Source organism: Somniosus microcephalus, chromosome 17 (assembly GCF_052327205.1).
Source record: "Somniosus microcephalus isolate GS21.2 chromosome 17, FLI_Smic_1.0, whole genome shotgun sequence".
Lineage (NCBI taxonomy): Eukaryota > Metazoa > Chordata > Chondrichthyes > Squaliformes > Somniosidae > Somniosus > Somniosus microcephalus.
In genome coordinates this window covers 75,595,960-75,623,375 of record NC_141003.1, presented here as the reverse complement: position 1 = coordinate 75,623,375, position 27,416 = coordinate 75,595,960, and the positions used below count along the sequence as shown (strand labels likewise).

General features: G+C 44.6%; 1 long non-coding RNA gene across 24 annotated transcripts in view; it reads right to left on the bottom strand.

Moving 5' to 3' along the window:
- The window catches only part of LOC147105863 (uncharacterized), a 272,831-nt gene that overhangs the window by 60,211 nt on the left and 185,204 nt on the right, over nt 1-27,416 (bottom strand). For 22 of the 24 annotated variants that reach the window (XR_015081613.1, XR_015081608.1, XR_015081610.1 and 19 more), the window contains 2 exons: nt 17,082-17,310; nt 16,879-16,984 (listed from right to left, as the gene is read on the bottom strand). This is a non-coding gene — a long non-coding RNA (uncharacterized LOC147105863). Of the gene's footprint in view, nt 1-16,878; nt 16,985-17,081; nt 17,311-24,217; nt 24,446-27,416 lie in introns of those variants that run through there. The other 2 variants (XR_015081627.1, XR_015081629.1) reach the window with 2 other exon arrangements.

The following is a 27,416-nucleotide window of genomic DNA, read 5'->3' as shown; positions in this document are numbered from 1 at the left end:
AATTTTTTGAGGATGCAACTGGTAAAATAGATAAGGGAGAACCAGTGGATGTGGTGTATTTGGACTTTCAGAAGGCTTTCGATAAGGTCCCGCATAAGACATTAGCGTGTAAAGTTAAGGCACGTGGGATTGGGGGCAAGGTACGGACTTGGATAAAGAACTGATTGGCAGACAGGAAGCAAAGAGTTGGAATAAACAGCTCTTTTTCCAAGTGGCAGGCAATGACTAGTGGGGTACCGCAGGATTGGTCCTAGGACACCAGCTATTCACAATATATATATATAAATGATCTAGACGAGGGAACTAGATGTAATATCTCCAAGTTTGCAGACGACACAAAGCTGGGTGGGCGTGTGTGTTGTGAGGAGGGTGCTGAGAAACTCCAGTATGATTTGGACAGGTTGGGTGATTGGGCAGAAGCATGGCAGATGCAGTATAATGTGGATAAATGCGAGGTTATCCACTTTGGTGGTAAAAACAGGAAGGCAGATTATCTGAACGGCAATAGATTGGGAGAAGGGGAAGTGCAACAAGACCTAGGTGTTCTTGTGCACCAGTCGCTGAAGGTAAGCATGCAGGTGCAGCAGGCGGTTAAGAAGACAAATGGTATGCTGGCCTTCGTAGCAAGAGGGTGATGAGCTATCAATTACTCATAAAAGACTGAGAGTTAAGAGAGTAACTAAAGGCTTTTATTAACAAAAGAATGAAGGTCTGCCTCGAGTGGTCGACCGGTCCAGAAATACAAAGGGCTGGGGAGCAGTCACCTTTATACTAGGACTTGTGGGAGGAGTCAGCCGAGGCATGTCCAGGCATGTACACAGTGGAATACAAACAGTGGTTTACCACAGAGGGTTCGAGTACAAGAAAAAACATGTCTTGCTGCAGTTGTACAGGGCCTTGGTGAGACCACACCTTGAGTATTGTGTGCAGTTTTGGTCACCTTATCTGAGGAAGGATGTTCTTGCCATGGAGGGAGTGCAGCGAAGATTCACCAGACTGATACCTGGGATGGCAGGAATGACGTATGAGGAGAGATTGGGTCGATTGGGCTTATCCTCGCTGGAGTTTAGAAGATGAGAGGGGATCTCATTGAAACTTATAAAATTCTAACAGGACTGGACAGACTGGCTGCAGGAAGGATGTTCCCGATGGCCAGGGAGTACAGAACCAGGGGTCACAGTCTACGGATAAGGGGTAAGCCATTTAGGACAGAGATGAGGAGGAATTTCTTCACCCAGAGAGTGGTGAACCTGTGGAATTCTCTACCACAGAAGGCAGTGGAGGCTAATTCATTAAATATATTCAAGAAGGAGTTGGATATATTTCTTAAGGCTAAAGGGATCAAGCGATATGGGGAGAAGGCAGGGACAGGGTGCTGAATTTGGATGATCAGCCATGATCTCATTGAATGGCAGAGCAGGCTCGAGCGGCCAAATAGTCTACTCCTGCTCCTATCTTCTATGTTTCTATGTAACTAGCAAGTGGAATTTTTCCAGCCTCGAATCATACAATAAATTGCAAAAGTAGTTTCAATATATATGTAAACGTTCCACAACTATTGACATATAAAAAGGTACCAACCAACATGAACAAATACCACCAATGCAAATCCAAACAGGCACTTCACACCGTGACTCAGAGCATCAGTATTGAAAAAAAATTCATTCCTGGGACGTGGGTGTCGCTGTCAAGGCCAGAATTTACTGCCCTTGAGAAAGTGGTGGTGAGCCACCATTTAAGTAGTTTCATTACTGATAATAGCTTTTTTTTTTTTTAATTCCAGATTAATTTACTTAACTGAATTTAAATTCACCTGCTGCCGTGGCAAGCTTTGAACTCACATCTCTGGATCATTAGTCCAGGCCTCTGGATTACTAGCCCAGTGACATTACCACTATGCTACTGCTCCACTTGATTATGATTGTATTATACAATTCAAGAAATTCTTGGCATGCCTGTTACACCTCTAGTTTCCAGGCAGGGATAGCAAGAACGGTTTGAACAGCGAGAAGAATGCTTTTCAGATATCACAACTGGTTCAACTTCACCTCTCCCAGCAAACATTTACTGAATGCAGCGGGCAAGGAATTTGACAGGAGGGGAAATAAATTTAAACAGAAAGCAAACACGGTCATGATTACACACTTAATTCAAAAATAAAAGCATACAAAGTTGGATGAATAGTTTTAAATTGCAACATATATTTGAGATAAATGAGGAATGGGGGGGAGTAGAGAAATTCCAAAAAATACAAAAGAATAATGGGTGCGTCAGAATGGTTACAGAGCAAAAATCTCACCAAGAAATTCAGTTAAGAATTTGTTTCTCCTTCATCCTGTTCACAGCTAGTAAGCACTTTTTAAAAAAAAGTCCAATCCCTAATGATCCAATGGGAAGGGAAGATATGTAAGATACACAACTGTGCCTAGCTAGTCCGGTAGATTTGTTACATGTCCTTCTGGTGCTGTACCATGTTGGGGAGAGGAAGAGGAGACATGAAACCAAATATCTAAATGTTACATTACACCCTTCTTTATAGGCTTAAATTGGAAATGTACACAGATAACAGACAAGACTGTAAAGGAAGAACTTCGATTTCGACAGCACCTTCCACAACCTCAGGATACTCCAAAGCACTTTATAGCCAATGAGGAAATGCAGTCACTGTTGTAATTCCAAAGTGTACACAACATGTCTATTCTACACAAGTAAACCAACAATGGATTTAGAAAAAGAACCGTGGAAAGCAGCTACGGCACAAAGAAATTTAGACCGTCACAACCCAAACTACTTGGGAGCTTTAGCTCACTCCAAAAAGTTTTTAAAAATCATTCCTCCTTGGCAGGATCTGAAATTGGATTGCAAAGGTGAAATTCCCCTGCAATTCTAATGTGTTACTCAATCCCTACCATTGGCTTACTTTAATGAATAGAAAATACTGCTGGTACTGAATAAACAGAATGTGCTGCATTTTCACAATAGGATGTCACAAATTGGAAAAAAGCTTCCTGAAGCATTAGTCATGTCCACATCCAACAGAACACCCGAGCTTTACAGGAATCCATTTTGAGACAAAGCAAGTCAGAAGTTGGGAAAATGGCTTCCTACAGTATTAGTCACACAGAGAAGGGCACTAAAGAATGCAACTGGCGTACGATCAGCTTATGATGCGTTAGTGGTTACTTCAGATTCTAGCATACAAGAATAGAGCCTGTTGATGAATCAGAATATCTAATATCTGGAGTCGAGTGGTCAAACTAACTAACACTTCACATCATTTCAGTCTTGTGAAACAATAAGTGCGGTTAAAAGGAATAGCTCTGTAGGTCTCGCTTTTTAAAAATCAGATAGGGACTTAAAAGTATCTTCAGGAGAGAAAAACCAGAAAGGGGAAAGAGAGAAAAACCGCGAAGGGGGAGAGGAAAAGAGAAAAAGCAGGAAAGCAAGTAGAAAGAGGAAAACTGGGAAGTGCAGAAGGGGAAAACCAGGAAGGGGAAAGAGGAAGAAAAAAAAAACCAGGAAGGGGGAGAGGAAGCGGAGAGAAAAACTGGGAAGGGGGGAAAGGGGGCAGCAGAAGAGACTGAGGGAGGAGAGACAAGGGCAAGAGAGAATGAAAACGAGAGCAAGTTTGCACTGTGCAATCTCTTGATGCTGTACTGCACTGTTTGCCGAGATTATTCCGGAGCGGGGCTTGAATCCACAAGCTTCTGACAGAGATGTTGAGCGTGTCATCAACTGAGCTCAGCAGATGCTTCTGATGACCACGCTTAGCATGAAATCCAAATTCTAAACTGCACCTTACACAAAACTGCTTCCCTTTTTTTACAAAATGGCAGCTGATTAGGCCGCAACATGCCTTGATTTTCAAAACACGCATGCATAAATCGATGCACCATATATCGAGATAAACGGCATGAAGATACAATTCATGCACAAGAATTTTACCCATTTAAATAAACGACATTATTGACAATACTGTTAACGAGTGATTCTTGTGCCGTTCTGAAGACCTTATCTGAAATGAACAAATCTAATAACGAACAGGAAACCATTTTTGCACAATTTGTAGATGTGCATGCCAATATCTAAAGCTGCAAACACAATGAAGACGTCACTGGCTAACATGGCCAGAACATCACATGGCAACACCATCTGAAAATTGTGTTTGTTGGCATCTGAATATCATAAAAGGTGGCCCCGCAGGCAGCCACACAGCACGAGGTCCTCATTTCTAGCCTTCCCTCAAGAAGCTGCAAACTTCAAAGGCATACTCCAGGAAGGTCGTTGCATCAGCTCTACCTGCTCTCGACTCTGTTACAACTCTTACAGAACAGACAAAACCAGCTATCGGTCGCCCTTTTCTCTGGCGCTCTCTCTCCCGCACACCACAACTAACTCGCGTTTACTCTCATCACACGTGAATGGATTATTGGCGAGACAATGCTTATACCACCAGCACAGCCAGACAAATATCTGTTATAACGCTCTCAAGAACATTCTTTCCCACCATCTGCTGTCACTTTTCATTTGTCTCAGATTTAAATTCTTAAAAAAACCATTGGCCCAGAACTTCGGGTCTCCACGGGTGAGTACGCATGGGGTACTCACCCGTAGGCCCAATGGAAGTGCCGGTTTCCTGCATACACTGCGCATGCACGGGAAACCGGCACTTCCGTTCCCCTGAATGAAGGGGTTCAGAGTTCGAACGCGTGCGCAGGAGAGGCTGCGCGTGCACATTGAACTTAGGTTTTTTTTGCAGGTTTTCCCGGGAGGGTAAGTCTCCAGAAGTTACACATATGAAAAGCAGGCATAAGGCCTGCTTTTTACAAGGTAAGTGGTGAATTAATTAAAATTAAAACATTTTTTCCACAGGTTTATTATTTTTAAATACTTTAAAGAAAGGTAAGTTTATTTTTAGCCCCATTAGAAAATAATTTTTATTTTTTTATTTTATTTTTTTTTAATTTAAATTGCTTAAAATAGTTATTTCATGTAATTTATAGTTTATTTAAAAAATGTTTTTTTTTTAATTTATTTGAAGATTTAGTGATGTTTTGGGGCCCGTAGTATTTCTAAGTTTTGACAGCTCTTCCTGTCAAACTTATGAATGGGCATTTCCCTGCTCCGATTGGCTCTCCATGGCCCACGTGATCCCAGGGGACGCATCGAACTAACTGCGCCCCTGGGATACGCAAGCACTGCGCGTCGGCAGTTGGAGCAGGCCCAGGATGGGAATTCCACAGGGGCCCACAGCACAACGGCCAGTGCACTAGGTAAGTGCAGGTCGGGGGCTTGCACCCGCGGGAAGACCCCGACCCGAATTTCTGGGCCATTGCTTTAAAAACAATTGCAAAGGAACCACCGTTGACATGCTTTGGGGTAACTGGAAGTGCAATGTGTTGCGGGGGAATATTTTTCTCCTTCCTGAACCAAGGGACACAACTCTATTGATGTGCCTTCAGCCACTATTTTGTGCATTCCATTTGGGATTCCTAGAAAAAAAAAATTCATTTCTGTGGATTTCATAGGCCCATTCCATACAGCACAGAATGATGGGAATGGGTTACCACCAATCGCAAGGCTGGTTTTTTTTTTTTGTTTTTTTTTGCGCACAACGGAAAAGAGAAAGGTCTGGGAAAAAAGCTGAATAAAAACCTAATTTAAAAAAGTACTTTTCAAAAATACAACAAAGGGCCACATGTTCTTCCCCCCGCCCCACTTCATTAACAACCCGCTGACCAGGTCATGGGAGCTCAAGTCTTTGAAATGTGATGGCTGAGAATGTGATCTAGTCCATAGGTCAACTTGGAGAAAAGCAGGTACGCTCGAGGGGTGCAGTACTTTAAGGCACTGCAAGTGCATCACCTTGTACTTGTATAGCACCTTTAATGCAGTAAAACGTCCCAAGGTGCTTCACAGGAGTGTTACCAAACAAAATTTGACACTGAACCACGTAAGGAGATATTAGGACAGATGATCAATGGCTTGGTAGGTTTTGAGGAGTATCTCAACAAAGGAAAAAGAGAGGTGGAGAGGCAGAAGAAATTCCAGAGCTTCAGGCGTAGGCAGCTGAAAGCACGGCCACCAATGGTGGAGCGATTAAAAGCGGGGATGCGCAAGAGGCCAGAATCGTAGGAACGCAGGGCTGGAAGAGGTTAGAGAGCTAGGGAGGGGCGATGCCATGAAGGATTTGAAAGTAAGGGTGAGAATTTTAAAATTGAGGCGTTACCGGACCGGGAGTCAATGTAGGTCAGCGAGCACAGAGGGTGATGGGTGAACGGGACTTGGTGCGAGTTAGGACACGGGCAGCAGAGTTTTGGATGAGCTCAAGTTTATGCAAGGTGGAAAATCGGAGGCCGGCCCGGAGAGCATTGGAAGAGTCAAGTCTAGAGCTAACAAAGGCATGGATGAGGGTTTCAGCAAATGTGCTGAGGCAGGGGTGGAGTCAGGCGATGTTACAAAGGTGGAAGTAGGCAGTCTTGGTGATGTTATGGATATACGGTCAGAAGCTCATCTCGGGGTCAAATACGACACCAAGGTAGCGAATGGCCTGCTTCAAACTCGGTGGCCAGGGAGAGGGCGAGTCGGTGGCTAGGGAATGGAGTTAGGGGTAGGGACAGAAGATACAGACGTTGGTCTTCCCAATATTTAGTTGGAGGAAATTGCTGCTTTTCCAGTGCTGGGTGTCAGACAAGGCATATCAGAGACCGTGGAGGGGTCGAGGGAGGTAGTGGTAGAGTTGAGTCAGTATGCATTTGGAATTAGACGTTAGGAAAGAATATAGTTGTTGGACTCTGATCCCTTCTTCATTGGAAAGTGGGTTCACCCTTGTTGCAGGAAATGGATTAGAATGTAAATGAAAGGGAGCTTCATCCACAAAACAGTCCCGGTGCAATGCCTATTTTTATGCAACTTAGAAAATAAGATGGCTCTATTAAATGCTGCATAAAAGCAGCATATTCCCTTCTGCGCTTTCTAAACCACAGCAATACCACACAGTTTTACAGGATTAATTGTAGGCAGGTGACTTGTACCAGAGTACATTAGGATTTACTCTCCTTTTAAGGAAGGCAATAAAGAAACAAAATACATTGGAAGAGAGTTATCAACTAGAAGTGACGAATCAGTTAACACTTTTAACAACCAGATAAAATCTAGACAAATACCAAATTATCCCTCAAAAAAAAAACTGCTTTCATCTCTGGCCCCAGTGACTTTGGAATGCAAAGCTCCACTTCATTTCGAGGAGCTTTCGGAAGCTGATCAACTTGGGATGATTGTTTAATGAAGGGTAATTGGAGAGAAAGAACCGAAGAGCAAAGAAAGTCCCAACACACTTTTATCAAAAAAAGTAAGGCAGGGTCACAACTCTCTTACATGTCTGAATGAAAGACGAATCTCTGCTGATTGTTCATTTAGAAACTATTAACTAAACTGTGACTTGCTATCTCAATCAGATACTTCTCAAGTATGCTATTTTGTACTCTGGAAATGACACAAACGCAGACTTATTTTATCAATTCACGTCAACGAATCAAGTAAACTGTCGAAAGCCATAAGCTTATGGAAAGATTCTTTTTTTAAATGGTGAATATTTTGTGATCCAACAACTTCTACTAATCCAAAATTCAGAGGAGAGACTTATAACAGGCTAACTAATTATACACACACACACACATTTATAAAAAACAGAGCACTTGGGTTCTCCAAAGGCTTACTGAGCTGCCAGCCCATGCAGACCAAAAAGTCTTGAACTCAACCTCTGGTTTCCTGATCTCAAAGAGTTGTGCAACAAGTGCAAGAACTTACTTCAGTGCCATTGAGTTAGAAAGGGAAAAACCACCCAGGGTTCTAGTTCCCATTTCCTATCCCATGATCCCGGAGATTGATCTATAGATTTCTAGATGCAAAAGGCGTCAAGGGGTACGGGGAGAGAGCAGGAATATGGTATTGCGATAGAGGATCAGCCATGATCATACTGAATGGCGGAGTAAGCTCGAAGGGCCGAATGGCCTACTCTTGGTCCAATTTTTTAATGTTTCTACGATAGATTTTTGTTAGGCAAGGATATCAAGGATCACGGAACCAAGGCGGGTAAGATGGAGTTAAGATGCAGATTAGCTATGTTCTAATTGAATGGAGGGACAGGCTCGAGGGACTGAATGGCCTACTCCTGGTCCTACATTCCCTGCTGGAAGTGAGTGCCTATGGATATCATGCGAGAACAGGATCAGCTCAGCGGTAATGCCAAAATCCCGTAATGAGAATAGCCTGCCAATGCCCACGGTCAACGTTTGTGCACGAGTAAGCTGTGCGATATACTGGAAGGTGTCTGTGGAACTATACTTCATGAATAGTGGACAATTTCAGTCAAGGATAGGGGAGGGGGGAAAAAAGAAAAAAGATTTTGGGAACCCTCATCCACCCTTCATTCGATTCTGCATTTATTTTCATAAAATCTTCAATTTTGACGATTAATGTTGCACTCTTTCTGGTACAACTCTAGCAACCATACCCGCTACCATTTTTGCTGAATCATAGTTCTCATGTAGGTTGCCATTTACACAAACTAAGATGGGACAATTTGTCACACTGCTAGATCGAGGCAGTGTTAAGTCGATGGGTTGGCGAAGGAGTTAAAATGAGATTAGTGTGCCCCACCTTCGACTGCAATTCAACACCACCGACCAAGTGACTGCAGATGTCTTAGAAATCTACTGGCAGAAGCCCCAGAAATGCCTGCGGTTGCTTAGAATCAGAAAACATGCAGCTCCAGGAGTTCAGAAAGAGAATTAAACTTGCCGTAGTGCATAAAAATCTCTTAAATGATTCGAGATCACCGTGCAGTAAAGGCAGCCAGCTCTTGACGAGCACAAAGAGACAGAATTCAGGTGTCCCGCAAAATAAACAGCCGATACCATCTGGAAGCTGGAACAACTGGGCACTTGCCCAACACCAGAAATGTGCAAAATGAACAAGTTTAGAAAGAACTTCTCATCACCAGCACTGGGCTATGAACTCAAGGAATAAACTGCCACCTGGTGCAGCAAGTGATGAATGCACTTGATCTTTTTCCAAAGAGTGGGATAGATTTATGCAGCAGGATGTTCAGCTTGACCAGAAGTGTGCCCGTTCTGCACACGCACTCATTCTGTGCAGGAGGTCAAACTTATAGTCCTTCAGTTTCCGCCCAACTGATTTTGCTTCACAGAGGCACATGGCAATCCCAAGACAAGACCTCTGTGGTCTCATCCCTGGGTCTAGTCATGTACGCACAGTCTTCAGCTCCAATCTCTGTATCCAACCTCTATGATGCATGTGGCTTCAATCCCAGATTCCCAGCCAAGCCTTCCTAAACCCCTCCCCCACCCACCTGCGCATCCCACCCCGCCACATAGAAAGACTTGCAACATCTCACCCAGCTATTGGACCCTCCCAATTCCTACTTCAGGCTCAGCCTGACAGAACCTCCAGCGCACAGGCTCACACTCACTCAGCCCCGTACACCACGAAGGGACACAAATCCAAGATGGAGGAGAGGCTAGCTCATCCTTTGCCAGCGAGGACGGTACACGTGACCCTGTCTGGATGCATCTATCCAAGTAATCATATGCCGAGCTGGATGAAGATGCCTTTCTATCCCGTGATCGATATTTCACCTAGAGCTCAATTTCCAAAAACCCTCAGCAATTGCTGCTCGGTGTTTTGCTAATAATTCACATCCAGGCACCAACACTTTCCAATCACACAGTAACGGGCTTTACAACAAGATGAATTACTTCCTCCACCTCGGAAGATGCATTCTGTCCCGAAGGAGGTTCCTTCTCAGGGGCCTGGTCAGGCAGTCATTAAAATTTTCCTGTGTATGTCAAGAATTACTGGCATCGCATCAGTACAAGGCAAATCCTTCAATAGTCAGCATGCTGCACACTTGCTACATAAGTGCAATCAGATTACAACAAAAGTGTTGGAATGCACGGCAGGTGTTTCAGAATCCAAAAGAAAAAAGGCAAATTACCATTTCAGGCAGAGGACCTTCACATCGCCAAAACAGTAACCCGTTTTCTTCCTTTAGACGGTGGACCTTTTTTTAAATTTCAGATTTTCCACCATGCTTCAAGGGGAGAAAATTCAGGGCTCTGACAGGTCAATCGGCCCATCAAGCCTGCTCTGTCCAGAATCCATTTGTCGATTTTCTATCACCGTCTTTCCTCCCACACCACAAGACGATCCCCTACTTTTAAAACAACATAAAGTTCCTCCCTTAGCTTCCAGGAACCGCCTAGGGTTCCAGTTCCCATTTCCTATCCCATGAACCCGGAGATTGATAGGTTTTTGTTAGGCAAGGGTATCAAGGAACCAAGTCAGGTAGATGGAGTTAAGATGCAGATCAACTATGTTCGAATTCAATTGCAGAATAGGCTCGAGGGGCTGAATGGCCTACTCCTGGTCCTATATTCCCTGCTGGAAGTGAGTGCCTATGGATATCGTGCAAGAACAGGATCAGCTCAGCGGTAATGCCCCACTCCCGTAATGAGAATAGCCCACCGTCAACGTTTGTGCACGAGTAAGCTGTGCGATATACTGGAAGGTCACTGTGGAACTATACTTCATGAATAGTGGACAAGACAGAAAATAAATCAATCAAGCAACATCGATAATAGTAAGAAGCTTCAATCCCCTGTCTCAAAGGATAGCAACCGGCTCCTTTTTAAAGAGGTGTCTTCTCTTATGGAGGGAAAAAAAGTTGCTTCTCATCTCAAATTGTGGTCAATGCCTATGGAGTGTGTCTTTGTCTTCTAGTCTGATGTTCACTGCCAAAGTTAAACAGTTTGTTAACTATAATCTTGGCTATATTTATGTGCTGAAAGAGTTTCAGTTCAATAATAGGAATAAATATCCAAATAAATCATTAAAAATGTTATATAGATTCACCTCCACAGGCTTTCAGAAAGATATCCTGGAGTTTGATTTGCGATTCTAGAATTAATAACCCTGCGGCTGTTTGTGATTGAGAACTAGGCAGCAGATAAAGGGAGTCGGAGATGTGAATTCTGACAAGTATTGAAGGAAGGAAGGAGAGGTATAGCTCTAGGGATGCCTTAAACTTCATGAACATACAAAGTGAATAAACATCCAAAGCTTTTTTAACAAAACATTATGGTTAAGAAGATTCATTGAATGGTTAAGTGATTGCAAATGAGTGGTGCTGATTGAACAGCTCCTTCTCGGATTTACCAGAATCGACTCTCTTGAAAGCCCCATTCCGTATCCCCCAATATTAACAAGTGAATAAGGTGCAAGTACTTCTGTACAGTGAAAGGTTTCACTTGGATGGTGAAAACGTGCATTTAGCAGAGTCAATTTTCACACAGTCCTGCACCTCTGAATGATCCAGTCAGCCTACCTGTGGGAAATAAGCTGCATTGTTTTGAGCTCTCTCTGTTCGGTACTGTAAGATCAAGTTTCACTTTTTTGGGGGAGATTTTCTGAATACTGAAAAATATTCTGCAACAAAATGGGTTAAACTGCAACCTTCTGTAGACAGTTGAATGCCAAATCCAAACAAGCCTATACTGTCCACTGGCTGTGATGGCATTTTATTAGGCGCATATACTGATATCAAATTACATGTAAAAATACTTGTTAAATCATCTGTGGTACTTCTGTTCCTGTGGTGAATCCATACAAAACTGTTCCACGTTATACAGAAAACTGCCACACACTTGCACTGGGCTTGAATAACAAACCCGTGAAATTTAAAAAGCTGAAGAGGATCTCCAAAAATGGTCTCACTTCCCGCACCCCGCCCCCCCCTCCGCCACCATCCCAAAAAATAAAACTCCAGTGAAACATCAGCGAATGTTGTGCAAGGCTTCAATTATTCAAACCAACACACACCATACTGGCTTAACCAAGCAAGGTTCAAGGATTCAAAGGGTAGTCAAGAAGCACTTTCAGATGGGGTGACAGTCTACATGAAATAAGTACAAGATCACAGATAAAATTCTCACCATACTTTGAATTTCAATCTCCCTCAGATACAAACCTAAAACATAGCAAATTGGTCATCCAGTTACAGTAGTTTGGGAGAGGACTTTGGGGGGATTTGTCATTTGCAGTAGTTACATCCTATGCTCTACTTTCTAAATGTGGTCACCAGGCAGTTATAAGGCAAGTCTAAAATGACTGGCCTCTCTGAATCAAGCTGATGGAAGAGATAGAAAGGGCTCATTGGTTTCTATACTTTTCTAGTTTAACCAAAATGTAACATTTCTTATTTTAAAAATATACTTTGAAGACTTAAATAATAGGTTTCCAAGAGAGAATTTCAGACAGAGGTCAATGTTGATGTGTTCTGTGCCACACAGACTGTGATAGAAATTTGCTGTGAGATGGGATCCTTTAATACCCTTACATTTCCTGTCAATCCCTGACCACGTCAAACAGCACGATTGTCACTTACTTCTCCAGCGAGAGGATAACTAAACCCTTGTCACAAAATCTCACGATGAAAATATTGGTTTTATTTCTATCTTTTTTAATTTGATCCCCTCCCCGCCTCTCCCACATCCCCCTCTCATCGGTCAAACAATATTCTTCGGCTGTAGAAAAGGCAAGTGATCCATTCTTCAGGAGAGCTGCTCAAACCGCAGCCTAGTATAACTCGCTCCATCTCACTGTTTGCTCTGTGGCATCCTTCCAACCATGGTTACCATTAAGAATGAACCCATTAGCACAGGGGTGTAGGAGAAGTGGAACAGATTATGATATGGCCGACACTTGCATAGAATCTACAGCACAGAAACAGGCCATTCAGCCCAACAGGTCCATGCCGGTGTTTATGCTCCACACCATCCTCCTCGCACCCCTCTTCATCTAACCCATCAACATATCCTTCTACAGGAAACTCTCGTTTAAACGGCACCGGAATTCTCTATTAACCAGCAAAATTCTCACTCCAAAAACAACACAACACCTCAATAACCGGCAATGTTGCCGAGTCCGAGTCTCCCACGGTGGCCGAGTTAGTCAGTGGGGGTAGTTCTCCAAACTGCCACTACTCAGCTTCTTGGCACTGTCGGAAGTCGGAACACCTCAATACCCCTGTAACAGGAGTCTGACTCTCCCACGCTGCCGGTAGTCTCTTCTGATCCGCCATTTTACAGGGGTACTGTGTGTCTCCCACGCTGCTGGTAGTCATTGCATTGCATTACCCTCAACTGGCAGTACTGTACTTAATCAAGCATCTTCCACCATCCATTGAACACAACATTCTGTAGGTGAGTACCCAATTACTGTATACTGCACATTTCTTGATTTTTTTTATTTTTCTTTGTTAAAAATAGCCTCGGTAGATAACCCTCTCCGTCATCCGGAATTTTTGATCAACCGGCAACACGCCAGTCCCATCGGTGCCGGATACCAAAGAGTTTCCTGTGTTCCTTGCTCCCTCGTGTTTATCTAGCTTCCCCTGAAGTGCATCAACTTTTCCCCACAGCGACCAATGTTACTTCACTGATTCTTCAATATTTCATGCACCATTTGGGACTTTCTGCAGAGATGTTAACCAGTCAAACAAAAAATGGAGACACTGGTAAATGTGGAGCTGCTAATCCCGTTAAGGATTGCATGGCTAACATATTGCACAATAAGGCTTCATAAATAACACAAATGCCCCTTCAGGGGATAAAGGAAAATGCATGAACAGTCTTTGTAATTTGCACTAAAAAGCAATTCCTGGTGCTATAGTCTACAACTATATTGATGAAAGCAAATAGAGGAGGGGCGATACACCTCCAAGGGAACACACTCTTTGCCACTACCAAATAAGGGTAGAAGTCAAAAAGGTGCACACGTTCCTCCATCTTCTCTAAGCATTGATTGACAGAATAACATTAAGTTTAAGCAATATGTAATTGTTCAGAAAGTAAAAAAAAAAAAACGCACTGGAAACACACTGCAAGTTGGTCAGTATTTGAAAGAAAAAGCTAAGTTAATGTTTCAGCTGGGACCCTTTAATCGAAAAACGAATGTCAGTTCTTAGGCGTCAGCAGTGGGCCGCACTCTCGCCCGAGTCAGAAGGTTGTGGGTTCAAGTCCCGCTCCAGAGACTTGAGCACATAATCCAGGCTGACACTCCCAGTGCAGTGCTGAGGGAGTGCTGCACTGTCAGAGGTGCCGTCTTTTGGATGAGTTGTTAAACTGAGGTGCCATCTGCCTTCTCAGGTAGATGTAAATGATCCTACGGCACTACTCGAAGAGGAGCAGGGGCGTTCTCCGCGGTATCCTGGCCAATATTTATCCCTCAGCCAACATGAATAAAAATAGCACATCTCATTGCTGTCTGTGGGAGCTTGCTGTGTGCAAATTGGTTGCCGCGTTTATCCCACATTACAACAGTGACTACAATACAAGAGTACTTTATTGGCTGTAAAGTGCTTTTTGACGCCCTGAGGTTGTGAAAGGTGCGATTTAAATGGAAGTTTGTTCTTTCTTGAAGGGCCCCACTCAGTGGGTTGGATTTTACCAGCCCTGAGGAGGCGCGGGGTTGGAGGCGGGACTGCTGGGAAAATCAAAAAGAATGGGAGCGGGTCCCGAACCCACTCCCAACCAATCTTCCCAGGAGTCGGGTCCCCAATTTGCGCAGGGACCCGACTCTTAGCGGCGGGAAGAGGATTTTAGCCACTTAACTGCCTGTTAAGAGGCTTTTTCCCATTTTGCAACTTCTGCTGCGGGTTTCCCAACGTCGGGGAACCCCGCCAGGGTAAATGAGGTGTGCTGTGGGTCTGTTGTAATGTTTATGTATAGATGACAGCTGCAGGAGTGGTGTGAAGGATGCAATGGGACACTGGTGAATATCAGAGGTAAGGAAATGTTGGGAAAGTCAGTTTTAATGTGTTTAGATTTTTTCTGTAGGTGACAAGTTTTGAAGTGTTTGTGTGGCCTCACCTCATTGGGAGAAGTGACAGATCGTTTCTGTACCCTCACCTGCAGCTGCCATCTGTTTTATCCTAAAGAGAGAGTCATTGGAGAACCTGGGGGCAAGGGCTCACCTTTGTACAGTGATTGTCAGTGTTTGACAGCACCTCAATGCTGTCGAACACTGTGAAATCATGTCAAAAATAAATTGTTTCATGTCCCTTAACTGGCATCATCTGACACCGGTTTTCCCTTAATTGGCCGGCAAGCCCACAGGGCGGACTTAAGGCCAATCAGGGGAAAATAGCGTCTGTGCGTTGGACGTCGCTGGGGGCGGGAAGGCAGCAGTCCCGCCCCCAACTCGTCTCGGTAAGTAAAATCCAGCCCCAAGTGTTAATCTAGCCGTGTCTTTCAGATGCTGACCAACCCGAGATGCATGTCATGCACAACTTATTTTTTTCAGATTGCGCTTCTCCCTCCTTTTTTTAAATCCATAATTGCATGACACTTCCTTTATAGGATTTCTTGGCAGTCATGTGAGCCAAGAGATTTTCAAATCAAATTTGTTATAAAAAAAATTGTAGTTTGGCAAATTCTGCCAATTTTCCACACCTACAATTTTTTTCTCAAAATTGGTTAAAAAGTTTGAAGCCTAAATAATTTCCCAAATTGCAAACAAGGTTTTAAATGAGTCGTAACTTGGAGCAGTAGCCTCAGTGGTTTTGATCGTTCCAAAAATTACCCTCTGCATTTTTGACCAAGCTGAAATGACAGCCTCATCAGCCCACAAAACACCAGCATGCCTGGCTTCAAATGGGCCCCGAGATGCTGGAAGACAACCGTTCCTGAAAACAACCCCAGGAAATTAGGATTCATTAAAAAAAATGCTGCTAAATGAAGAAGAGTTTTACATTCTTGGGTGAGACTTAGTGACAGCCTCTTGATCATTAAATACAATCAAATAATGAAGTCAATCACACCCCAGCAACAAAGATTCTAAAGCTAACAAGATTCCCATTGCATAAAACAAAATACTGCGGATGCTGCAATTCTGAAATGAAAACAGAAAATACTCGAAATACTCAGCAGGTCAGACAGCATCTGTAGAGAGAGAGAGAGAGAGAGAGAGAGAGAGAAACACAAGAGTTTCCGTTTCAGGTCGATGATCTTTCTTCAGAACTCGAAAAAGTTAAGAGATGTAACAGGTTTTAAGCAAGTCCAGAGGCAGGTCTAGAAGAGGTGTAAATTATTCTGCTATTCCTATTTACACCTCTTCTAGACCCATCTTTCCTAAGGAAGGATATACTTGCCATAGAGGGAGTGCAACGAAGGTTCACGGGCTTGACAGGGTAGATGCAGGGAGGATGTTTCCCCTGGCTGGGGAGTCTAGAACCAGGGGTCACAGTCTCAGAATAAGGGGCCATTTTGGACTGAGAGGAGGAGAAATTTCTTCACTCAGAGGGAGGTGAATCTTTGGAATTCTCGACCCCAGAGGGCAGTGGAGCCTCAGTTGCTGAGTATATTCAAGACAGAGATCGATAGATTTTTGAATATTAAGGGAATCAAGTGATATGGGGATAGTGCAGGAAAGTGGAGATGAAGTAGAAGATCAGCCATGATCTTAGTGAATGGCGGAGCAGGCTCGAGGGGTCAAATGGCCTTCTCCTGCTCCTATTTTTATATTTCTTTACTTGTCCCATTACCATCTCCTTTTGCTTTGTACTATCATCCCTTGTGTCATTCAATCTCTCCTGCCTTCCACCGCATCACAGACCTTCCCTTTTGCTCTTTACTCCCTTACATCTTTCCCTGCTTGCTTAAAACCGGTTACATCTCTAACTTTTTCCCGTTCTGATGAAAGATCATCGACCTGAAACGTTAACTCTGTTTCTAATCTCTACAGATGCTGCCTGACCTGCGAAGATTCCCGTTGCTGCTAACTAAAAAAAGGTCTTACCGAGTTGTAACTGCATCTGCTTCTGAGCGAGTGTGTCATTTTGCTTCATTGTTTCATCGAGGAGAAACGTCTCACTTAAACCAATTCTTTGTGCTGTGAGCCTCTCCTGCAATAAAATTAACAAGTACATGTAACTGGAATAATTACATTTACAGAACAGGTTCAGAAGTATTCTTTCCATCCTTGTATTTTCTACCCCTTACTTTCACCTCTCCCAGCACAGAAGCAAAGCAGATGATGTGTTTCCACACTCCCAGCAACGTGATCAAGACTGGCATCAAATTAACTCGAGCAATTTTCCCTCTTCCTTCTGATGCGGACTCTGCACGTCAAAAAATCACCACAGGAGGCATGGAAATGCTTTCAAATAAATTAGTCTCAACGTAGACGGGTTCACTTCCTTCAACATGTTCACAATGAAAATGGCCAACCCTAGAGGAGGAGGAATACGTTTGCAAAGGTAGACAGTTGGTGGCACAATCAATCATAATTCCATTACCAATATTGCTGAACGGTTGAATTTGTCATCTTTCACTGTAGCTAAGTTTAAGTGTTCAGAATCATTTTTTGTTTTACTGATTTGCAATTTATAAAAATGCACTAACATTGACGAGTGCATTATTGAATAAAGTGATCATTGCTAGTCTTTACCAGGCAGTCTCCTCTCTTCTTCCCCACTGCCCCACACCAGGAAGCAATCTACTTTCAATAGAAAACATGCACAAATTAAGCAGACGGCTTTAGCGCTATCCAGGCTGGATAGCATCCGAGTGATGCAAGTTTCCCTGCGTATCTCAAATACTTACAGGCAATATTGCCTCTAATTTTTTTCTTTCCGTGCGCAGGTCCTTTAAACTTGCTGCGTGGCTGCACGTGCGCTGTATCTGCTCCAGCATCAACAGCTGGTGAGCGGCCTGCGCGGGACCTCCCGATCGGTGCATGGCCGCGCACCCACGCAGCTTAGGGGGAACGTTGCTCACAGGGTATTCCATGATGGACCTTACTCAAGTTTTGAATGGCCTATTTTGAGTGGACACTGTCAATATGTCCAAAGTCAATCAGGGGTGCAAGAACTACTCAAGCTCAGAAACACAGCCACTTCGATCATTGCAAGAAGGAGCCTTGAAAACAGAGCATGCTTACGGCACCTCACAAGCCCATGTCCTCCTCCACCTAGATGGACCAAGGCAACCAGTTGCATGGGAACACCATCACTGCCCCCCCCCCCCCCACCCCAAGTCACATACCATCCTGATTTGGACAAATATCACCATTCAGTCATTGTCGCTGGGTCAAAATTCTGGAACTCCCTCCCTAACAGCACTTCACCACACGGGACTGCAGCGGTTTAAGGCAGCGGCTCACCACCCCACTTCTCAAGGGCAACCAGGGATGGGCAATAAATGCCGGCCTTGCCAGCGACACCCACATCCCAAGAATGAAGTAAAAATAATTACCCTTCACCACCTACGATTAGCACCTGGCACTTCAGAGTCACTGAGAAAGTCTATGGCCTAGAAATTGAGTTTTGGCGCAGCCAGGGCTTTAGCGCCGGAAGTTAGTGCCGGAGCTAAGTCGCGCTGGTCGGGCCCAAAATTCACCAATTCTGCACCCAAACGGCTTCCGGCGCTGCTGAGAGCTGTTTGCGCCTGAAAACTGGCGCTACGTGCTGAATATCGGCGCTATTCCGGCGCTGCGGCGCCCGCTGCGGTGCGGCAGGTTCGGGAAGTGCAGGCCTCCTCCTTCCCTTAAGGAGGAGCTGCCTGCACCCGGCCGCGGCCCGCGAAAATCTTTTTAAAAATGAGCCCGGCACCTCGGACAAGTGCCGGGCTTGCTTCTGTTCCGGGTGGGGGGGGGGGGGAAGTCCGGGGAGGGAGCTGCGGCCGGCGGGAAAGCGGCCGGCCGCCGCGGTGCCTTTAATGCGCCGGCGCAAAGTCATGTAAGACTCTGTTGCCAGAGTCTTAGTTGCGGCTGCCATGGGCGAGGCGGCCGCAACTGAATTTCGGCGCTGGGGCCCGTCGGCATGGCAACCGGGACGCTGCGCACACCGATGACGTCATCGGTGCCAACGCAGCGCTACCGGTCTACCGCGGCGGAAGGGCCCCAGGCAATTTCGGCGCCGGCGCCAATTGCAGCGCTAGGCCCTCTAGCGCCGCAAAATCGGCGCTAAGGGCACTGAATTTCTAGGCCTATGACTTTACATATCTGGACTTACATCATCTAAAAATGCCATGAGCTAAAGCAAGCTTCTTGCTGTAGTGGTGGGGGTGGGGCGGGAGAAGAGGCTGCTTAAAAGCTACCTCTTCGACCAAGCTTTTGGTTAGATGTCCTAATATCTCATGTAGCACGGTATCAAATTTTGTTTGATTAATGCTCCTGTAAAGCACCAGGGAACGTTTTACTACGTTAAAAGTGCTATATAAATGCAGGTGGTTGTTGTTGTTCTGTTCTACTTGATAAGAACGTTAAATCCTCCCGTCTCAATGGCAGCGAAGATTTGGGTCTTCGCGGAGCCCCGAGATTTAGTCAGACATGCACCTCAGTAGCTCGTTACCAGCTCGGCGGAATTAGGCATCCCTAATTGTTGACAATAATGTTTCTACAGTGCGATATACCATCTCTGCTCAAACAGCAGCAGCTGCTTTACTGGAATGTGCACTTCGCAAGGATGAGTCAATCACCACCCACGGCACTACACAATGTCAAGCATGGGTCGCTCAAAGTGCCACCCAAGGTGGGCAGGTGAAACACTTGATAATTGATGGCACTTATCGAATGAAGATGCATTAGCATTCTTATTAAACGAGGAGAGTTCAGAAGCCAATTTGTGAAAAGTGGCTAAATAAAGGCACCTCCTTTTGAAAAGTCAGATTGGTGATGCTGATAAAGGGGGAGTGTTTAAATGTCACTCATTTCGGCACTTTTCACAAGCTGCCTGCTGGACCAGTGAAGTGGCAGAATTTGCCACTGATGAACACAGCCTTGTGTTTATTTGGCCATCGTGGAGAAATTTCAGAAAGGAGGGGGGGTGGGGTGGTGGTGGAAATAGCGAGAGTAACTGATTACTGTGGTGGGTTAGCACCAATGCTCCCCCGTGAGCTGCGCTTTGCTCTGCGCGGCCTGGTTCTTTTAGTGCGCGGTCCCTTTAAATTTCCGCACATGCGCGGTATTTACAGCGGTGAAATCGGTGAGCGGCCTGCGCGGGACCTTTCCCAGTGCCGCGCAGCTCAGAAGGATCATTGGTTAGCGCACTCTCTTCACCGGCGGGGCGGGTGCGGACGAATGAAGCAAACTCAGTTCGTGAAGCTCTGAAGTCAAACACATTTGGACAGTCTCAAATCCAGGTCCAATTAGTTTAGGGTGCAAAAATGATGGTAAATGGCAATTGCACATCATTATTAATTTGAGCCAATATAGCAAGAGAGTTTGGCTTAACTCTAGCTCCCCGCTTGCCAGGACAACAGAGAACTCCCAGATAGGGCTGCATTTGCCGAAGAGAATTCAAACACCTCTTCTCGTTCTGACGCCGGCGGATCCACTTTAAAAGTGGTCACAGTTCCAGTGATTAGAGCAATGGTCACACGGATATCGAATGTCACAGCTTCAAAGTCGCTTGAAACGCCTCCCACATCATCAATAGATTCAATATCAAACGGTCCAGGAGTTGCCGCTGTTGTGTTTCCACAGCTCAGGATGGAAGTGGCAATTATTTTATTTCATTTTACCTTTTTTTGTTGTTGTTGAATAGCATGGTACAAAACATTGTTCTTGAAAACATTCGGCAGCTTTTTCTAATAAATCCCACAAATTACTTCAGTGCCCATCGGGGTAAAGGGGGAGGGGGAGGATACAACAGATTAATGTTGCACATTTAGCACTGAATGTCATCCTCAAGGTGAAGGTACAGTATTGTTCAGAGGTAGGCCAAATCCCTTAATCCCAACTCCAGACAATCAAACACTATTTCCCACATCGGTACAGTAACATGGTGGTTATGTTGCCGGACTAGTAATCCAGAGGCCTGGATAATTGACTTCAAATAAAGCTGGATTTTTTTTTTTAAAAAGCTAGCATCAGTAAGGAAGGAAATCTGCTATTCTTATCCAGACTGGCCTATATGTGACTCCAGACCCACGGCAATGTGGTTGACTCTTAAACTGCCCTCTGGAATGGCGGCTCACCAGCACCTTCGCGAGGGCAATTAGGGATGGGCAATAAATGCTGGGCCTTGTCAGCAACACCCACATCCTATGAATGAATAATTAAAAAAACACCAGCCTTCATTGCTTTCCTGAGCAAGGCTGCTGAAATGGTGAGGTTTTTCTGCTGTGGACCTTCATCTACTGGACCAGAATACTCAAATGCCACTCACACACAGAGGTGTCAGAGAAAGGAATCTTTCATCCCATCATTTTGCAACTCAGTCCCATGAGTTCAAAGGGCATTATTTCCCCGCCCCCCCCCCAACCGAGTCTCCCATCTCCAACAACCCTGCAAGTCTACAACATGTAGCACAAACCGACGTGGTTGCTTATTACCCATGGAGAAACATCACACTGCCAGGAGGCGCACGGCTCACATGCCGGAAACATAGAAAAACATAGACGATAGGAGCAGGGGTAGGCCATTCGGCCCCTCGAGCCTGCTCCGCCATTCAATGCGATCATGGCTGGTCATCCAAATTCAGTAGGGCTCGGAAGGCTCTCTGATGTATTAGCCCCGATTACGATCATTTATTACTCGAAAGCCATGCCACGCCCTCGATACTGCACGTGGCAAGTACACAATACGTTGTGCTGCAGAGGAGGTATTTTCCAGAGGCCGTAACAAAAGGGATTGGAGGAGTTATTAAAAATAAGGCAAACAATGCCCAACATTAAAAGTAATGAAAAATGGGAAATGGGTGTCAAATGAAAAAACCCAACAGGAAAGAGGGCTGCGGAAATGTTGCTGAACGAGACCAAGGGGATTACAGAATGTAACGAGGAGGGATCAGGCAGGGCTCAATAAAATGCTATAGTTAAATGTACTTTGGCTATAAGCAACGTTTGGGTGCGGCTTTCAGTTGAACCTTATCCTGCCAAACAGGAACGCCGTATTAACACGACAGAGATTAACACTTTACCCAGACAAGCGAGATAACCACCCTCAAGGGTTAACGCCAGTTTAACAGGGGCATTCATGCCACAGAACAGGTTTGATTAGGGCACAAAATCAGCAGAGATTATTAAGATGTGGACAGAAATGGTTTGGTAAAATAAATATCATTAAACAGTTAACTAAAACAAAGTTTAATTTCTTTCTTTATGAGGATATTGAAAAACAATGAAGATGGTTTTAAAATTGATATAGTAAGGATTGATACAGCCTGTCCCTGCACTGATGTTCCCTCCATCATTGTAAGGAGCCTCGTTAATGATGGACAAGCCAGCCTATTTCATGAGTGGGACCCAGAGGGGTTGGTTGACCTGTCACTTGGAGCTGATATTCTTCCCCACTCAGTTCCAGCTAACTCTTAAGCACCAATGAGTCGGCTGGGTAGTCCCCTTCATGGAGTCTCTCACTGGAACACGCAACCTGCAGGAACCTCAATAAACGCCTCGTTCCCCATTGTAGGTGAGCAAGGACAGTGGTAATTAATGAGTAGGACTCCGATGGGATGGGATGGGAATGAAAAGCACAAAGGAGGAATTTGTGTCCTGCATTTCTGGACGAGCATCTGGCCTTGTATGGGTAGCTTGGACTGTTTTTTTTCCTTGAACAAGGACTAGTTTGTACATAGCCACTACAAGCAGATATTTGTACTGTGGCAGGTTTCCCATTCCATCAAATCTTAGGAATGTATGGGCACCAACAATGCAACCCAATAACCTGCAGTGGAGATGCCCCACTGATGACCTGCTCAACCACAGCCAGACTTGAAAAATGTGCTGTCTCTCTCTCTCTCTCTCCCAAAACATGTCAAATTCACAATAACAGATTCAAGTACTTGCAACACCAAGCCCACAGAACTACTGAAGCCAGAGCGACCACAGCTCAACAGGGTAGCACAGCTTACAATTCTAATAACCACAAGAATCTAAGCTTAAGACAGAGATACTGCAATTTTAAATTCTATCCAAAAAAAGGGAAAAAAATTGGTTTTACTCAGTTTCTTGGCTTGCTGATTAAAATTTAATGGGGCGGGGATCTGATTTCCTAGGCATGTATTCTGACTTACTCACATCTCTATTACAAGAGAGGAAACTTCAACATAAATACTGGCGCCATCTGATTGCAAGTTAAGTAAATTTTACAACTTGTGGAAAAGCACAAAGGCCATTTTGCCCATCCCTCCACATACCGTGTACAACCTGCCCCATCACGTAGTCCCTCAGGAGATTAAATAGCAGACACAAGTTTCTGTACCAATACTCTCTGATCCCCCAAAAGGTAATCAAGCAAATCTCATTATGCACCCCCACATTTCCACTGTTGAGGTTTGGTGCGCTGCTCTCCCCAGACATTACCCAAACCATCATGTCCCAAACAATCTTTCATCATTTCAGTCCACAGATCTCTAAAACCTCCAAACCATTTTCATACCCGAACATTTTCAATCAATCAGTGTTCTGTAATGCTACACCCACAGCGTCAGTCAAATAGCCTGCTCAAATTTGCCACCTGTTCCTCTCAGCATTTGCACAAATCTCTCCAAAACTTCGGTCTCAAAAAGCACAATTACATTGAAGTCCAGGCTCAGCATACAAACTCACTGGTATTCGTATCAAGGGAGGTGTCTCATCTAAACTGCTGGGCAGATTCACTAGCGCTCATGTTAAAAATTAAATCATCACAAGCCAGAGTGCGGGAGTCGATGGGGACAGTGATGATTGATAGCATGGAAGCGAAGAAGGAAGAGGAGAATCAACATGCACGAGGGAGTAACCAGAAAATGACAGTGGCAAGAATTTGATGTGGTGACTCAAACTGGTTTGCAAAATGCAACAGGCGCGTAACTCCCAAGATTTAGATAAAAATGAAATTATCCCACAATTATCCAAATACGTTACCAATCTCATTAAGCATATTCTAGGTTTCACCACAAGAGGGTAAAACTCGAGGGGGTCACACTGCGCCATGATTGCGTGCTCCCTAGTTGCTAACTGCCAAGCATCACCAGCAAAAGCCTGGGAACCGGTTGCCTGCCAATCTCTCCTCATGATCAGAGACAGGTGCACAGCAAGGAGGTAACCCGAAGGATCATGTGGCAAATAAACACCGGAAGGAAAACAAACGGATTTATATATTTGGGGGGGGGGGGGGGGGGGGGCCGAGAGAAAGTGTCCTGGTAACTCACCCAATTAATATGCAGCGCCATAGACTGGTGGGAACTGGACTTGTGATCCCTACACCATCATCTTCCATCTCAGTCATCACTGTGAAGAAGCACCAAAGCCAAGACCAAACTCTTCCACACAGGAAGGAAAAGAAAAACGGCAGCCGGTTTAGAAAGGGACAGGCAGGAAGAAGCGGAGAATATTTTAGCCACATGCCCACTGAGGTGAGACACCAAGAAATGTCCAGAAGAAAATGTTACATTTCCAGTTCTCTAGCTCTCTTCCTCCTCCCTGCTTACCTCCCCATACTATGGCCGCAGGCACAAAAAATCCCAGTTGAGACACGATAAATTTCTATGATAGTGGCCTCAGGCAACACATGTAACTGCATTTCCAATGGAGCACTTCGAAGTGAGAATGTAAAGAAATAAGAGTAGGCCATACGGCCCCTCGAGCCTGCTCCGCCATTCAATAAGATCATGGCTGATCTCCGACCTCAACGCCACTTTCCTGCCCGAGCTCCATATCCCTTGATTCCTCTAGAGTCCAAAAATCTATCAATCTTAGCCTTGAATATACTCAACGACTCAGCATTCACAGCCCTTGGGGGTAGATCATTCCAAAGGTTCACAACCCTCTCCGAGTGAAGAAATTCCTCCTCATCTCAGTCTGAAACGGCCGACCCCTTATCCCGAGACTGTGCCCCCTAGTTCTAGACTCTCCAGCCAGGGAAAACAACCTCTCAACATCTACCCTGTCAATATGTTTCAATGCATCTTATACGATCACCCATTCTACTCAATCGCTACTCATAAGACAACCCTCTCATCTCAGGAATCAATCTAGTGAACCTTTGTTGCACCCCTCTAAAGTATATCTTTCCTTAGGTAAGGAGACCAAAACTATACACAGTACTCCAGGTGTCACGTCACCAAAAGCCCTATATAATTGCAGCAAGACTTCCTTACTCTTTTAATCCAACCCCCTTGTAATAAAAGGCCAACATACTACTTGCTTTCCTAATTGCTTGCTGTACACCTGCATGTTAACTTTCTGTGATTCGTCTACAAGGACACCCAAATCCCTCTGCATACCAGCATTTACTAGTCTCTCACCTTTTAAAAAATATTCTGCTTTTCTATTCTTCCTACCAAAGCGGATAATTTCACACATCCCCACATTAAAATCCATCTGCCACATTCCTGCCCACACTCTTAACTGGTCTATATCCCTTTGCAGCCTCGGTGTCCTCCTCACAGCTTACTTTCCCACCGAGCTTTGTATAGTACGTTAGCCATTACTTAGAGTGTGAAGGAAGTAGCCCTCCTCTTTGTTTACCATGAAGTAAAAAAATTGCAAGTATTCAAGACCATGACTACGTCAAGTTTGGTGCACAGGGTGAATTGCCTTGGCAGAACAATTTCTCTTTTGGAAAACAATTTAGCAACAGGGAAGGCCTGAAACGTCGTTTCTCTCTCCACAGATGCTGCCTGACCTGCAGGGTATTTCTAGCATTTGCTGGGTTTTTTTCAGATTTCCAGCATCCACAGTATTTTGCCTTTGTCCCAAATATCTCGTGCGGCTCGGGGTCAAATTTTGTTTGATAACGTGCCTGTGAAGTGCCCTGGGACGGCTACGTTAAAGTCGCTATGTAAATGCAAGTTGTTGTTGTTGTGTCCTTGATAACTATAGAAACACCAAATAGGTCACCTCAAAGACTCATCTTTTCCAACTATCCGAATAACAACCACATTGTTCTTATGACAGGCGTCTGTTGACACTCACTTCTAGTCAGTATGCAATCCTGGTTAAGCCCCCAAAAAAGGGTCAAAACTCAGCCAAGGAGGCTGTCCTATCATTCCAATTTTACAAAGTTAAAATTTCACTTGCAAACAGGGTTGGGGGGGGGGGGGGGGGGGACGGACAAGGTGTCAAAGCACATTTCATTCCTACCGTTACTTCCTTTGACCAGTTTGTCGCAAAATAAATAGCTCTCAAATTTATGTCTTTTTTTTTCCTGTGTGTGTGTATTCTTCACCAATTCATCCAAAAACATTACAAATAATTTCCCCAACAGTTTTCAACACCCCCCTTTTAATTCAAGTGTTACTTAAACCATCAGTAAATTTAAGATTTAGCTTATAATACATTACCTTTTCGGGTTTCCTTTTCTTCAGGTCCCTCTTGGCCAATGGGGGAGGGAACCTGCCCTAGCTTTCTGCTGACACCAGTGTGCCATGTTAGAAATCACAGAACTTTACAGCACAGAAGGAGGCCATTTCGGCCCATCCTGTCCGTGCCGGCTGACAAAGAGCTATCCAGCCTAATCCCACTTTCCAGCTCTTGGTCCGTAGCCCTGTAGGTTACAGCACTTCAGGTGCACATCCAAGTACTTTTTAAAATGTGGTTAGGATTTCTGTCTCTCCCACCCTTTCAGGCAGTGAGTTCCAGACCCCCACCACCCTCTGAAGAAATTTCCCCTCAAATCCCCTCTAAACCTCCTACCAATTACTTTAAACCTATGCCCCCTGGTTGTTGACCCCTCTGCTAAGGGAAATAGGTCCTTCCTGTCCACTCTATCTAGGCCCCTCATAATTTTACACACCTCAATAAGGTCTCCCCTCAGCCTCCTCTGTTCCAAAGAAAACAGACCCAGCCTATCCAGTCTTTCCTCATAGCTAAAATTCCCCAGTCCAGGCAACATCCTGGTAAATCTCCTCTGTACCCTCTCTAGTGCAATCACATCTTTCCTGTAATGAGGTGACCAGAACTGCACACAGTACTCTAGCTGTGGCCTAACTAGTGTTTTGTACAGTTCAAGCATAACCTCCCTGCTCTTGTATTCTATGCCTCAGCTAATAAAGGCAAGTACTCCGTATGCCTTCTTAACCACCTTATCTACTTGGCCTGCTACCTTTAAGGATCTGTAGACCTGCACACAAGGTCCCTTTGTTCCTCTACACGACTCAGTGTCCTACCATTTAATGTGTATTCCCTTGCTTTGTTAGCCCTCCACAAATGCATTACCTCACATTTCTCCAGATTGAATTCCATTTGCCCCTGTTCTGCCCACCTGACCAGTTTATTGATATCTTCCTGCAGTCTACAGCTTTCTACTTCAGTATCAACACAGCCAATTTTAGTATCATCATCTGGAAACTTCTTAATCATACCCCCTACATTCAAATCTAAATCATTGATATATACCACAAAAAAGCA